Below are 16,303 nucleotides of genomic sequence, written 5' to 3' on the forward strand. Positions count from 1 at the left end.
TAGTATCATATAGCATTTTCCAGTGAAGGGCGAAGGTTACAGATTTGAATCCCTGCCCTGAATTTTTTGAATTCCATCCAGAAACACTGTCAGAATTGGGCTATTTTGCGTTTGCTACCAATTTTGCTTTTTCCCGCCATTTTATATATGGAATAATTGGCATACGTCAGAAGGGTGTTCAGAAGGGCCGAGGAATCTGGCAGCAGTGTAGACCGGACTCGGATTGGCCCAGCCCCACTACTGTTGCCGTAAGAGTAATTAGCGCGAAAAGTCAGAGAAATGCTTCTTAATAAACTCACGTGGGGGGGCCCAATTAGGCACCACCCAACGGTTTTCTCTCGGATATTCGGAAACTGGTTGTTCCAAGTCAGGCCATAAAGCATATTGCTTCCTCCCGTATGCATTTCGTTTCAGGGCCGTTACGCTGCAACTACAAAAGTACTAGTTTCTACTGCGGTGTATAAAGAGACGTTCTTCCCGCACACTGCATTCTACTGTAGCAGGCTGTGGAGGGTTAGTGCCCTCGTACACGACATCATGGTGAAGAGGCCAGGTGCATTCATTGACGTTTCTGGGTGCACGACTAATTGTTATAATCGCTGGTAACTGTGTGTCAGTCATTTCGCATTAATCTTGTGACAAACACGAACACCGCAAGATACCGATGTCAGCCAGTTCAAAGGAATCACAAGTGAGGGAACTTACCAGGCTACTGTGAAGTGAAGTGTTTTTTGCATACGGAGAACTTTCAGTTCTAAGGAGTTGTTAAGCTGGCTTTGTGTTCGTGTTAACGACTTCTAGCAACAATTCTGTATTATCCTCGCACTATGGGCCGGATAGTTAACAGCCGTTATCGGGCGTAACAAAGTGGGAGGAACACACAGTGTTAATAAAGTGCCTCTCTGTGTTCGCATGAGCCCTCGTCCTAGTTTAATGGCCTCGTTCACGAGTATAGCACAGAAATTAAAGATTACGAATAAAAACGATTAAAACATAAAGCTCCTAGATCCAGATCTCATTAAAAATATTTCCTAGGCTAGGTAACTTAACGTTCAATACGACGAAAATCTCGCAATGTGGATTGTTAGCGTGTTATAAGCAACAACAGAATACCGCAATGAGACTCGTTGTAGATTCTAACCACAGGTCTCACCACAGCGAATCGAAAAATACGTTTATTAGCAGCGATGTGTGCCTTAGCAACTCATATGGTTTGCAGTGCGTCATTTAAAAATATGTCTTGTACGTTACGAGATGACCTAGTGTCGATTTTCGGGTTACTGAACTGCACATGATTTCTAACATTTAAGAATTTAATAAGGTTTGTAGTTTCCACGTGCTGCAGGCAGAGCCTCTGAGCGTCATGACGTCTGTTTTGGATATGTTCCTGGGAAAAACCCCTCCATTCGCCATATTTGCGAATTCGTAAGCCTTTAATAACTGTTGATGGAGGATCATGACTAATAAGTTCACGATAAACCGTACCATAGACGTGGTTGATGGGTTATAGCACAGGCTAGGGAAGCATTGGTACCCGTCGCTCTCCGAAAAATACCGGCACATTCACCGTGACTTGAGGCCGGGGTATTGCTCAGCTTGTATATGACAAGTAGATATGTCTAAAGGACGGAAAAAATTCTGGTTCATTATCTCCCTCATGTGGACGTTATTGTGGTGTCTGTCCCCGACAGGCGATACACAACCAGCACACTGTGTGTTCTCTGCCATGCTATTCAGCAATGCAGACTACCACATTACAGTACTGTAGTTGTGCCTAACACAAGTGTGCGAGTCACTGCAGGAAAAGTTGAAGTGGGACGAGTCTGAAATCCTACGTTTTTCCATACAACTGGTCAGCAGTGCTGTTCATATATCTATTACTGTCTGAGGCATATTTAACGCAAGGAGAACAGAAGCCGACACAGTCAGAAGACCCTCCCCTCCATCCTCTCTCTGAGAGGAAAGAAAGAACGCGCACTGTTCGTCTGTGCGAATCAGGGCGTCAGAGACGTAAACGCCCAAGCTGATGCCGTCCTTCTGGACTTCAGGAAGGCATTGGGTACAGTTACACAGTGTATTTTAGTGAACGACCCTAACTCTTGCATGTTATCAGCTCTGGAAAAATATAATACAGGATATATAAAAAAAGAATCATCCGATTTGGCGCACGTCTATATTTCTGAAACTAAAAAACATATACAGTGAATTTTGTTTTTTTGATCAACGAGAAACTCAGAAAAGCCTTTTTTCATACCTTTTCGTTGGTGTTCAATATGGCCCCATGAGATGCACGGCATATGGTCTATGCGGTGTTCAAATTGTTCCCGCATCGCTGTGAGCATGTCTTGAGTTACAGCTGTGGAGCTGCTGTTATGCGATGCCTGAGTTCATTCATTGTTGTTGATAACGGAGGCACATAAACAGAGTCTTTTATAAACCTCCACAAGAAATAATCTCATACAGTCTGGTCCGGTGACTTTGGAGGCCAGTAATATAATGCTGAATCATTTGGTCCAGTGTTACCGATCCATCGTTCAGCAATTCTTTAATTTAAAAATTCCCGCACTTCCAGATGCCAGTGTGGCGGTGCCCCATCCTGTTGGTAAATGAAGTCTTTCGAATCAGTCTCTAGTTGTGGGAAACGGAAGTTCTCTAGCATATCGAGACATGTGCTTCCTGTAACAGTATTTTCACCAAAGAAAAATGGACCATACACCTTTTCCCATGAAACTGCACACAACATATTACACTCCTGGAAATGGAAAAAAGAACACATTGACACCGGTGTGTCAGACCCACCATACTTGCTCCGGACACTGCGAGAGGGCTGTACAAGCAATGATCACACGCACGGCACAGTGGACACACCAGGAACCGCGGTGTTGGCCGTCGAATGGCGCTAGCTGCGCAGCATTTGTGCACCGCCGCCGTCAGTGTCAGCCAGTTTGCCGTGGCATACGGGGCTCCATCGCAGTCTTTAACACTGGTAGCATGCCGCGACAGCGTGGACGTGAACCGTATGTGCAGTTGACGGACTTTGAGCGAGGGCGTATAGTGGGCATGCGGGAGGCCGGGTGGACGTACCGCCGAATTGCTCAACACGTGGGGCGTGAGGTCTCCACAGTACATCGATGTTGTCGCCAGTGGTCGGCGGAAGGTGCACGTGCCCGTCGACCTGGGACCGGACCGCAGCGACGCACGGATGCACGCCAAGACCGTAGGATCCTACGCAGTGCCGTAGGGGACCGCACCGCCACTTCCCAGCAAATTAGGGACACTGTTTGTGGTGTCACAGCCAGACACCACACGTCCTAGGTGGTAGCTTAAATCGGCCGCGGTCCTGTAGTACATGTCGGACCCGCGTGTCGCCACTGTGTGATCGCAAACCTAGCGCCACCACAAGGCAGGTCTCGAGAGACTGACTCGAACTCAGCCCAGTTGTACGGACGACAGAGCTAGCGACTAGACGTACGAAGCCTTTCTCTCTCATTAGCCGAGAGACAGAATAGCCTTCAGCTAAGTTAATGGCTACGAACTAGCAAGGCGCCATTAGCCTTACAGTGATTGTAATTAGAGTCTCACTTGTGTTCACCATAGAGATGTACAAGAAGACATTAAAGATAAGTATATGAGAAGTTCCGTTCTTTTCTTCATAGCATTAATTACGTATCCTGTTCCAGTACTTCACGCCCGTCTGCGTTAGTCTCGCGTGCCCTTTACGCCACCTCTATTTACAAGGTGTTGGCCCAGCTGCCGACACATCACTGTTGCTCCTGGGGTATCGGCGAGGACCATTCGCAACCGTCTCCATGAAGCTGGGCTACGGTCCCGCACACCGTTAGGCCGTCTTCCGCTCACGCCCCAACATCGTGCAGCCCGCCTCCAGTGGTGTCGCGACAGGCGTGAATGGAGGGACGAATGGAGACGTGTCGTCTTCAGCGATGAGAGTCGCTTCTGCCTTGGTGCCAATGATGGTCGTATGCGTGTTTGGCGCCGTGCAGGTGAGCGCCACAATCAGGACTGCATACGACCGAGGCACACAGGGCCAACACCCGGCATCATGGTGTGGGGAGCGATCTCCTACACTGGCCGTACACCACTGGTGATCGTCGAGGGGACACTGAATAGTGCACGGTACATCCAAACTGTCATCGAACCCATCGTTCTACCATTCCTAGACCAGCAAGGGAACTTGCTGTTCCAACAGGACAATGCACGTCCGCATGTATCCCGTGCCACCCAACGTGCTCTAGAAGGTGTAAGTCAACTACCCTGGCCAGCAAGATCTCCGGATCTGTCCCCCAATTGGGCATGTTTGGGACTGGATGAAGCGTCGTCTCACGCGGTCTGCACGTCCAGCACGAACGCTGGTCCAACTGAGGCGCCAGGTGGAAATGGCATGGCAAGCCGTTCCACAGGACTACATCCAGCATCTCTACGATCGTCTCCATGGGAGAATAGCAGCCTGCATTGCTGCGAAAGGTGGATATACACTGTACTAGTGCCGACATTGTGCATGCTCTGTTGCCTGTGTCTATGTGCCTGTGGTTCTGTCAGTGTGATCATGTGATGTATCTGACCCCAGGAATGTGTCAATAAAGTTTCCCCTTCCTGGGACAATGAATTCACGGTGTTCTTATTTCAGTTTCCAGGAGTGTAATTTTGGAGAGATGTTGTACAACTTCATGTGGTTGTTATGTACTCCATATTCTCACTTTATGACGGTTCACCTTTCCATTTAAATGGAATGTTACGTCGTCACTAATCACTAAGCTCGGAAGAAAATTGTCATCCCCCTTCTTGCCAAGAACGAAATTGTAGAACTCACACGTTGTTGTTTGTCACTTTCACGAAGAGATTTCATGAATATACACTGAAGAGCCAAAGAAACTGGTATACCTGCCTAATATTGTGCAGGGCCCCCGCGACCACTCAGAAATGCCGCAACACGAACTGGCGTTGACTCGGCTAATGTCTGAAGTAGTGCTGGAGGGAATTGACACAATGAATCCTGCAGGGCTGTCCATAAATCCATAAGAGTACGAGGAGGTGGAGATCTCTTCTGAATAGCATGCTGCAAGGTATCCCAGATATGCTCAATAATGTTCATATCTGGGGATATCGGTGGCCAGAGTTTTCCTCGAGCCACTCAGTAGCAAGTTTGTCGTGTCGCTTGGTCGTCGTGTCGCATGGTCCTGCTGGAATTAGCCAAGCCCGTCGGAATGCACAATGGACATGAATGGATGTAGGTAATCAGACAGGACAGGATGCTTAAGCACGCGTCACCTTTCCGCGTCGCATCTAGACGCATCAGGGGTCCCATATCTCCCCAACTGCGCACGTCCCACACCATTAAAGAGCCCCCACCAGCTTGAACAGTCCCCTACTCACATGCAGGGTTCATGGATCCATGAAGTTGTCTTCATGTCCGTACACGTCCATCCGCCCGATATACACTCCTGGAAATGGAAAAAAGAACACATTGACACCGGTGTGTCAGACCCACCATACTTGCTCCGGACACTGTGAGAGGGCTGTACAAGCAATGATCACACGCACGGCACAGCGGACACACCAGGAACCGCGGTGTTGGCCGTCGAATGGCGCTAGCTGCGCAGCATTTGTGCACCGCCGCCGTCAGTGTCAGCCAGTTTGCCGTGGCATACGGAGCTCCATCGCAGTCTTTAACACTGGTAGCATGCCGCGACAGCGTGGACGTGAACCGTATGTGCAGTTGACGGACTTTGAGCGAGGGCGTATAGTGGGCATGCGGGAGGCCGGGTGGACGTACCGCCGAATTGCTCAACACGTGGGGCGTGAGGTCTCCACAGTACATCGATGTTGTCGCCAGTGGTCGGCGGAAGGTGCACGTGCCCGTCGACCTGGGACCGGACCGCAGCGACGCCCGGATGCACGCCAAGACCGTAGGATCCTACGCAGTGCCATAGGGGACCGCACTGCCACTTCCCAGCAAATTAGGGACACTGTTGCTCCTGGGGTATCGGCGAGGACCATTCGCAACCGTCTCCATGAAGCTGGGCTACGGTCCCGCACACCGTTAGGCCGTCTTCCGCTCACGCCCCAACATCGTGCAGCCCGCCTCCAGTGGTGTCACGACAGGCGTGATTGGAGGGAAGAATGGAGACGTGTCGTCTTCAGCGATGAGAGTCGCTTCTGCCTTGGTGCCAATGATGGTCGTATGCGTGTTTGGCGCCGTGCAGGTGAGCGCCACAATCAGGACTGCATACGACCGAGGCACACAGGGCCAACACCCGGCATCATGGTGTGGGGAGCGATCTCCTACACTGGCCGTACACCACTGGTGATCGTCGAGGGGACACTGAATAGTGCACGGTACATCCAAACCGTCATCGAACCCATCGTTCTACCATTCCTAGACCGGCAAGGGAACTTGCTGTTCCAACAGGACAATGCACGTCCGCATGTATCCCGTGCCACCCAACGTGCTCTAGAAGGTGTAAGTCAACTACCCTGGCCAGCAAGATCTCCGGATCTGTCCCCCATTGAGCATGTTTGGGACTGGATGAAGCATCGTCTCACGCGGTCTGCACGTCCAGCACGAACGCTGGTCCAACTGAGGCGCCAGGTGGAAATGGCATGGCAAGCCGTTCCACAGGACTACATCCAGCATCTCTACAATCGTCTCCATGGGAGAATAGCAGCCTGCATTGCTGCGAAAGGTGGATATACACTGTACTAGTGCCGACATTGTGCATGCTCTGTTGCCTGTGTCTATGTGCCTGTGGTTCTGTCAGTGTGATCATGTGATGTATCTGACCCCAGGAATGTGTCAATAAAGTTTCCCTTTCCTGGGACAATGAATTCACGGTGTTCTTATTTCAATTTCCAGGAGTGTAATTTGAAACGAGACTGGTCCGACCAGACAACATGTTTCCAGTCATCAACAGTCCAATGTCGGTGTTGAAGGGCCCAGGCGAGGCGTAAAACTTGGTGTCGCGTATTCATCAACGCTACATGAGTGGTTGGTCCCGTTCTTGCAGGATCTTTTTCGACCGCAGCGATGTCGGAGATTTAATGTTTCGCTGGATTACTGATATTCACGGTACACTCTTGAAACTATTGTACGGGAAAATCCCCACTTCATCGCTACCTCGGAGATGCTGTGTCTCATCGCTCGTGCGCCGACTAACACCACATTCTAACTAAATTAAATGTTGATAACCTGCCATTATAGCAGCAGTAGACGACCTAACAACTGTGCCAGACATTTGCTGTCTTATGTAGGTGTTGCCGATCGCAGTGCAGTATTCTGCCTCACTGTATTTGAATACGCATGCCTGTTGCAGTTTATTTGGCGCTACAGTGTATAATCTCATAGTAAAGCACGTTAGGGACCTGTGGATGTGACGATACAGTCTGGATTTTTTAATTACGGACTACACATGAAAGTAAATTGTGTGGCAGAGCTATGTGCAGTAATTGACATTACTAATTGGATAAAAGATTTTCAGTGTCAAGAAAAACAGCGAGAAACTGTCCCTGTGGTTAACGGTGGCAACTATTTTTATCTACCGAAATGTGAAAACAGCTTTGTTTTCAGAATTAATTTTTGTTCAGTCGTGGAGGGTGAGCTCGTTTGAAACTAAGTAGCACTTTAATGCTGTGTGCTAGGTCGGGACTCGAACTCGGAAACTTTGCCTATCATGGGGAAATGCTGTAATTACTGAGCTGTCTAGGCAAGACTGACACATTTACTTTCGTCAGTAACTTCCTCATGTTTATTATTATTATGTAGTATTCTGCCTAGTGGCAGGTCCATGTCTTCGTACGGAGAATTTCTGATTTCACTGATCCCTGTCTTCAGCTTCTTCCTTCAGTCTGTTGTATCTCTTTTCATCTTTCATGGCGTCCAGATGTTGAATTCTCCTTCTTCCTCGTCCTGCGTTTCCTCTGAGTTTCCCTTCGATGACATCATGTATGAGTCCCTCGTGTCTAAGTACCTCTCCAATCCAGTTGGCCTTTCTCTGAAAAATTGTACGCAGAATACTTCTCTTCTCTCCTACTCTTTGCAGTACATCGTCAGTTTTTTTGCGATCTATCCACTTGATCTTTTCCATTCTCCTCCAGCACCACATTTCAAAGCTCTCTAAGTATTTTTTCTCCTTCTTTCTCATGGCCCATGTCTCCATACAGTGCAATGCTCCGGATGTAGCACTTTATCAGTTTTTGCCTCAATGCCAAACCCAACTTGCTGGTCAGCAGAGTCCTCTTCTTGTTGAAAGCAGCTTTGGCAATGGCGATTCTTGCTCGGATTTCGTTGGTGCAGTGGGCATCCTTTGTGATAAAACTTCCCAGGTACTTGAACTGGTTCACATTTTCCAGTTCCCGATTGACAACAGTTATCCGCAAGTGTTTCTCACGTTTTGATATGAGCATCACTTTTGATTTTTCGATGTTGATTTCCATGCCGTATTTAAAATTGTTCATCATGTGTTGCAGCTGTCTCTGATTTTTGGCGAGCACTACCAGGTCGTCTGCATACTTGATGGTGTTGATGAGACGTCCTCCTACTTTGAAGTTTCCGTATCCTTTCAGCGCTTCTCTCGCCAGTATTTCTCCATACAGGTTGATGAGACTTGGCGACAGACAACATCCTTGTCTCACTCCCCTTCCTATTTCCACACTGTTCGTTCCTCCATAGTTCAGTCGTACCTTTACCCTTTATAGGGTACAAGTTCCTTATAAGTCTCCGATCTCTCCAGTTGATTCCTATTTCCTTAAGGATGTTCATCAATATATTCCAGTTGACTCTGTCGAAGGCCTTCTGCCAGTCTATAAAACAAGCGCAAACTTCTTCGTTAACGGCCAAAACTCTCTCTGACAATATCCTCATCATGCCAATGGCGTTCCTGGTCCCTTTTCCTTTCCTGTAGCCAAACTGGTCTTCTCCTATCAATTCTTCAATTTTGTTTTCCAACCGTCTATTTGGTATACTTGCAGTGATCTTTGCCACGTGCGATATCACACTACTTGTTCTATAATCACTACACTTCTTGGCTCGCTTTTTCTTCTCAAGAGTAACCACTGTGACGTCCAAAAAGTCTTCAGGCCATTCTCCAGTTTCATAGACTTTGTCTATGAGTTGCGTCAGAACTTTCAGATTTTCATTTCCGATGATACAGTTCTTTAAAATATATCACTGATTTATTAAGGAGTTCTTGAAACAAGAAAAACCGTAGCGTACTGTTTGTCAACACTTATAATTAAATTTTGCGCTAAATGAGATAGAAAATCTAGTAAATGTGAAAAGCCAGGTTCCCAGCTCATCGTAATGTTAGCTCTGTTATGCTATCCTTAACAAATCAATTGATCTGCACGGGTGTGCGTGCTGTGTTGACATTTCCGGTAATCTGTGTGCGGGACCGGGATGCGAACCCAGACGCCTGGCCTCGGCATCTAATGCGCCGCCGCCGGATCCACCCTCTTAGTCTGAATTCTAGTTTAGTGTGGTAACTAGGAGTGAGCTACTATCAGAACCGAAACTGAGCTGGTATGCTATGTTCATGCAGCAGTAATGGCGAACACGCGCTGTCCCTGCGGCCTGTTAACCTTTAACATTCGTTATGTCGCTGTGTTCCTATCTTGGCCCGCGAACGCTGATTAATAATGCAGATCGCTCCATTTAAAAATGTCGATTGCGACAGTACTGTGCTGATTACAAATGTTACAAACATTAATCATACAAATAACTTAATTCCATTCGTCATAATCTATGGCTTTTTGAAAGCAGTTAGCTGCGTCATTCATGATTTTACTGATAAGACACACGGTACGCTACTCATCTTTTGCGTGCTACGGTGTATCGAAAACATTGTTTCATTAATGTGAAACACCTGTGAAATATTAAGTGTATCCACCTTCCATTATTAGGAAAATAGCAGTTAATTGCGTTGATATATTGTTGGTAGGTAGGTATAAAACTATTCTGAATTTCCTTTACTTCACGTCCATGGTCACAAAATTTTTATATCATCAGACTACCGGTTTAGGTCTATAATGACCGTCTTGTTTTAAACAGTTCAAAACCACTGTTCAACACAAACTTGTTTTAAACGGTAGTGCTGCTGAGAACATGACTCTTTATATACTATTATTTCTATATGTCTGAAGATGCTGGCGTTGATTTTGTGTTTAGCATTTGACAATGCCACTATGGCCCCAGTATATTAGGACACGTTTTTTATAAAACAAATCTGAAGATGGTCATGATAGACCTAAAATGGTAGTATGATGATATAAAAAAATTGTGACCATGGACGTCAATAAAGGAAATTTATTTTCTTTTATGGTCACTGTGCAATTCGCGACCGTGTCGCAGCTTGTAAAACTGTTCTGTTTCACGGACACGGAAATAAACCTGAAATTTAACACCTGTCTCTCTTATAATCTCAGGAAAATGCGTAAATGTTACTGAGAAATTACACAGGAAAATGCGTAAATATACTGAGAAATTACACATACACACAGGACTGAGAGAAGAAAATAATTATTTAGATGAAAATATATTTTTATTCAATCGCATATTAACTCAGACTAAACTTGGCAAAATATTATATCCTAGCCCCACGTAGTTTCCTGACACCATGTATATAGTCCCGAAAATTTGTGATTGTGAGTTTTTAATAGCTATGAAATTATTTATAAGATTTGTAACTAAAAACGTGAGGGGGATGCAGTACATAATTGATGCATGAATAGTTCACCTCCGAACTGTTATCTACTGCACGCACCGCACTTTTTGCATTATAGATCTTAAAAGTATTTTCATAGCTATTAAAAATTCACAATCACAGATTTCCAGGAGAGTCTGTCTGGCGTTAGGAACCTCTACGGATCTGGAGACATTATTTTATGCTTTTATTCCTGTTTGAAAACGCGTTATATTAAAAAAGTTACTTTTATTTAAATTATTATTTCATTTAATTTTTGGCAGTGTATGGTTCGGTAAGCGGTTCAATGGTTCTAGATCATACTCGTACAGTACAGTAGACGACATCACGTTATCCGTTACGTCTATAGTACCGGAGATGGACTAAAATATGGAAACACAAAAAAAAAAAAAAAAAAAAAAATAGGGTCAAGTTCAGGTAAGACGCCTCCTGGCCTCCAAGTAGACCACTAACACTCAGTATCATTGACATCTGGTGAGTGCGGTGGTCAAGGGAGATACGGCAATTCATCCTGGTGCTCGCAAAACCAGTTCTGGACGATGGGAACTGTTTGAACTGTGGTCCAGTTGACTTTGGTACACAGCATCATCATTGCAAAAAAAGAACGTTGTGATATGGGGCATGAGACATCTACATCTACATTCATACTCCGCAAGCCACCCAACGGTGTGTGGCGGAGGGCACTTTACGTGCCACTGTCATTACCTCCCTTTCCTGTTCCAGTCGCGTATGGTTCGCGGGAAGAACGACTGTCTGAAAGCCTCCGTGCGCGCTCTAATCTCTCTAATTTTACATTCGTGATCTCCTCGGGACGTATAAGTAGGGGGAAGCAATATACTCGATACCTCATCCAGAAACGCACCCTCTCGAAACCTGGCGACCAAGCTACACCGCGATGCAGAGCGCCTCTCTTGCAGAGTCTGCCACTTGAGTTTGCTAAACATCTCCGTAACGCTATCACGGTTACCAAATAACCCTGTGAGGAAACGCGCCGCTCTTCTTTGGATCTTCTCTATCTCCTCCGTCAACCCGATCTGGTACGGATCCCACACTGATGAGCAATACTCAAGTATAGGTCGAACGAGTGTTTTGTAAGCCACCTCCTTTGTTGATGGACTACATTTTCTAAGCACTCTCCCAATGAATCTCAACCTGATACCCGCCTTACCAACAATTAATTTTATATGATCATTCCACTTCAAATCGTTCCGCACGCATACTCCCAGATATTTTACAGAAGTAACTGCTACCAGTGTTTGTTCCGCTATCATATAATCATACAATAAAGGATCCTTCTTTCTATGTATTCGCAATACATTACATTTGTCTATGTTAAGGGACAGTTGCCACTCCCTGCACCAAGTGCCTATCCGCTGCAGATCTTCCTGCATTTCGCTACAATTTTCTAATGCTGCAACTTCTCTGTATACTACAGCATCATCCGCGAAAAGCCGCATGGAACTTCCGACACTATCTACTAGGTCATTTATATATATTGTGAAAAGCAATGGTCCCATAACACTCCCCTGTGGCACGCCAGAGGTTACCTTAACGTCTGTAGATGTCTCTCCATTGATAACAACATGCTGTGCTCTGTTTGCTAAAAACTCTTCAATCCAGCCACACAGCTGGTCTGATATTCCGTAGGCTCTTACTTTGTTTATCAGGCGACAGTGCGGAACTGTATCGAACGCCTTCCGGAAGTCAAGAAAAATAGCATCTACCTGGGAGCCTGTATCTAATATTTTCTGGGTCTCATGGACAAATAACGCGAGTTGGGTCTCACACGATCGCTGTTTCCGGAATCCATGTTGATTCCTACATAGTAGATTCTGGGTTTCCAAAAACGACATGATACTCAAGCAAAAAACATGTTCTAAAATTCTACAACAGGACTTATTGTATTATTCTAGCGTTAACAAAAATATACCCCTCTTCTATGGCCCATCTGCTTCCCCATCCACCGTCTGCAAGAAATGGCGTACACTACCATATCTAGGAGAGGTATCACAGATTGTAGCCAAAGCACTGAAATCCTGCAAGTATAGGCTATCCTAATATGTTAAGAACACGACAGCTCGGTGTACTTTCAATAGCAAAGATAAGACCCAGTTATTAGCCAACAGTGGGGTATACAGAATTACCTGTTCTGATTGTGACAAGTTTTACCTCGGTCAGTCAGGCAGAGACATAATAGCTAGGCTGGCTGAACATGAACCCAGCTCGAGGTTGCAGAATTCTGACTCCACATTTGCTGAGCGTGTACTGATTGAGGATCACAACTACCAGCCAGTGTCCCATGTACTGCAGTTAGCAAATAAAGGCCATAAACTCAGCCTGCTGGAAGCCCTGGAAATTAACAAACATCTAGCCCACAGTCCAGGTCTAATCCTAAATGACCAGGCACTGCTCAACACTTCCCCTCTCCTAAACTTCATACAATCACCTCTGTTGTTCATTACTTCCCACACTGTCTGTTCCCACATATTCCCATTTTCCTGTACTCATTAATTTCTTTTACTTTGTTGAAGATGTCTATGTATTCCATATAGACTGTAGTTTCAATTGTTAAGGCTTTCTTTCAACTAGTACTTGTATTACTGTCCATGTTTAATACCTCTTGTAGTTCTCTCAGCAAATATTGTTTATATTTTACTTGGTTCATTTAATGAATGCAAACTGTTACAAAGCCGCAGTTTTGAATATAATGTTAGTGATTTCCTGTTTGCTCCTTTTGTTTTTGTGTATTGTTCAGCCTTTTTACCTTTAAAAAATGCAGTATCACCACATTCTCAAAGATTGCATTTACTGAATGTTTCCTCAAACTCCTCCATTTTCCTGCATTTATTTATTTATTTGTTTCTGTTTATCGTATTGATATTGCTTAAGTTCCACAAGTATTCTGTAGTTACACTGATAATTGTTTCTTCTTCTAATTGGTTTGTGAATCACTCTCCACGTTTTATACCTCCTAAAGTAGCCCTGCCAAGTACTAATTTTATTTTATTATTTTTCTTCATTAATAGAACCTGCTATGTAGGCATGCTGTTCCTATTTTGTGTTAAAAGTTCTTCCTATCTACTCCATTTTCATTTACTTACTGTACAATTTTTTACTTTTTCAATGCATTACCACCACACTGTCAAAGATGTTACTTACTGTATGTCTCTGCTTCAATCTAGACGTGTAACTTCTCTTCCAAAGTTGTATGCAAACATTGTAACTTCTTTGGTGACAATACTCAATAAATGTCTGAAGATGGCCTTTTAAGCCGAAAACCGGTTAACGCAATAAAAGTAATACTGTAGAACAAAAGCAAACTGGTACTTTTCATTTATTATAATGTTGACTTACCAAGAACCGACTGAAGATTCAGTTAACAAAATAAAAATATTGTCTATCAAACTGAGTAGAAATAATAAATATGCCAAATTTCTATTGTTTTTTAAGTGAATAATGGAGTTATTCAGTTATATAATTTGCAAATTATTTCACTTTCCATCCGAAAGAGTGGGATAGAAATACCCATGGGGCGCAAGTAATACTGCGATATAGCTGCGCTAATCAGAACCGAGCCCCCGGTATGTTTCGCTCTTGGGAAGTAAACTAGACCTGAAGTTAGAAACATGGCGAAACAAGACTCGTCCGACCAAACGACTCTCCTTAGCTCCATAGTCCAGGTTTCATGGCTTCGGCACCTCGTTTTCCTGTAACGGACTGGTTTTGGAATGCCAGTTTGCCCTGAAATTCCCTGCTTATGGAAGTTTCTTCATGTTCTTTTGGCGCTGTCAGGGTTCACGAGCACGACGTTTAGGTATGTAGTGACTTTTACAGCTGTCATCCCCTTTGGTTTTTCGTCGCAATCTTCTTCAACGACCGTTCGCGGATGACTTTGTTCCGCTTTACCCGTAGGCGGAATAAATCTTAAAACACGGAGCACTTCAGCTCGCTTCCTTACGGAAGCGCCCACAATAGGAGTACCAAAACAAGTTGCTCACGTTCGAATTCACTTAGCTGCGACATAATGCTTCCACAACTACGCCGAACACTGTTCCGACCACGACTGACAATCGCAAAGTATCGACGATATATCGTACAAGTGCCGTTCGCGGTCAAATACAACAGCGCAACGTGTTATTATTTTATAATTAACATTATAATTGTAACTTTTTTAAAAATGTAATGGTTCCGTTCTCTGTTATTTACTGTCACTTAAATTTATGATGAACCAAGGTGACCAGTAATTACATATAATAAACTGTATTAAATGCAGTTGATCGCCGCTGGGGGTGTTGCCGTCTATACACAGTGATCTCAGCACGCTATTTAAGCCCATACGAAGGGTTAGTCTGGCATAGTTTCCTGCCGTTATGTAGACAGGGGTGACACCACCAGCAGTCGACCAATGGGTAACATACTTTAAATTTACGTAATTTTAGCTGTTGTATAATGGAGTCTTTCTGGTGGAGATCTATAATTTTACAATGTAAACGCCCAGAAGATGACCCCTACGTCAAGTTGAAACCGGTTGGCGGTATAATAATAATAAATGCGATTAAGACTGTTTTTGAATAATTGAATAATCTGAATTTATGTTCAAACGTGCATTTCTATCGGTGTTTTCAATTTTTTTTCCAACCGCTAAACGTGCTGCTGTGTTTATAACTCACTGGCAACGGTGTTCGTAAATATGGACGTTCTCCGAATCGAATGTGTACAAGCCCGTTGCAGCTTTATGCGTGTTTCGACGAGCAGAGATAGCCTTCCCTTCCCGGGAAAGGGCTTATCGCGGTGGAGCGGAGCTTCAGCAGAGAAGGCGGTGATAAGACTTGTTTACACGCGGCTCTGAGTCACCGCTTCGTGCTTGCACAGCCGCCTCTGCTTCCGGCGGGGCAGTAGGGCCCTCTTCACCTGTCTCTGTCGATACTCACGTAACGCGGCAGTGGACGAGTCCCACACAGGATCGTAGCGAGGGGTGGCGAGGTAGGGAAGCACCAAGGGCACCGGCACAAAGGACTCGCAAGAACTGACCGAAAGAAGAAAGGAAGAACTAACCACGAGCGATACTCACATGTACACTACTGGCCATTAAAATTGCTACACAACGAAGATGAAATGCTACAGACGCGAAATTTAACCGACACGAAGAAGATGCTATGATATGCAAATGATTAGCTTCTCACAGCATTCACACAAGGTTGGCGCCGGTGGCGGCACCTACAATGTGCTGACATGAGGAAAGTTTCCAACCGATTTCTCATACAAAAACAGCAGTTGACCGGCGTTGCCTGGTGAAACGTTGTTGTAATGCCTCGTGTAAGGAGGAGAAATGCGTACCATCACGTTTCCGACTTTGATAAAGGTCGGATTGTAGCCTATCGCGATTGTAGTTTATCGTATCGCGATATTGTTGCTCGCGTTGGTCAGGATCCAATGACTGTTCGCAGAATATGGAATAGGTGGGTTCAGGAGGGTAGTACGGAACGCCGTGCTGGATCCCGACGGCCTCGTATCACTAGCAGTCGAGATGAAAGGCATCTTATCCGTATGCCGGTAACGGATCGTGCAGCCACGTCTCGATCCCTGAGTCA

Source organism: Schistocerca nitens, chromosome 9, assembly GCF_023898315.1.
Source record: "Schistocerca nitens isolate TAMUIC-IGC-003100 chromosome 9, iqSchNite1.1, whole genome shotgun sequence".
NCBI lineage: Eukaryota > Metazoa > Arthropoda > Insecta > Orthoptera > Acrididae > Schistocerca > Schistocerca nitens.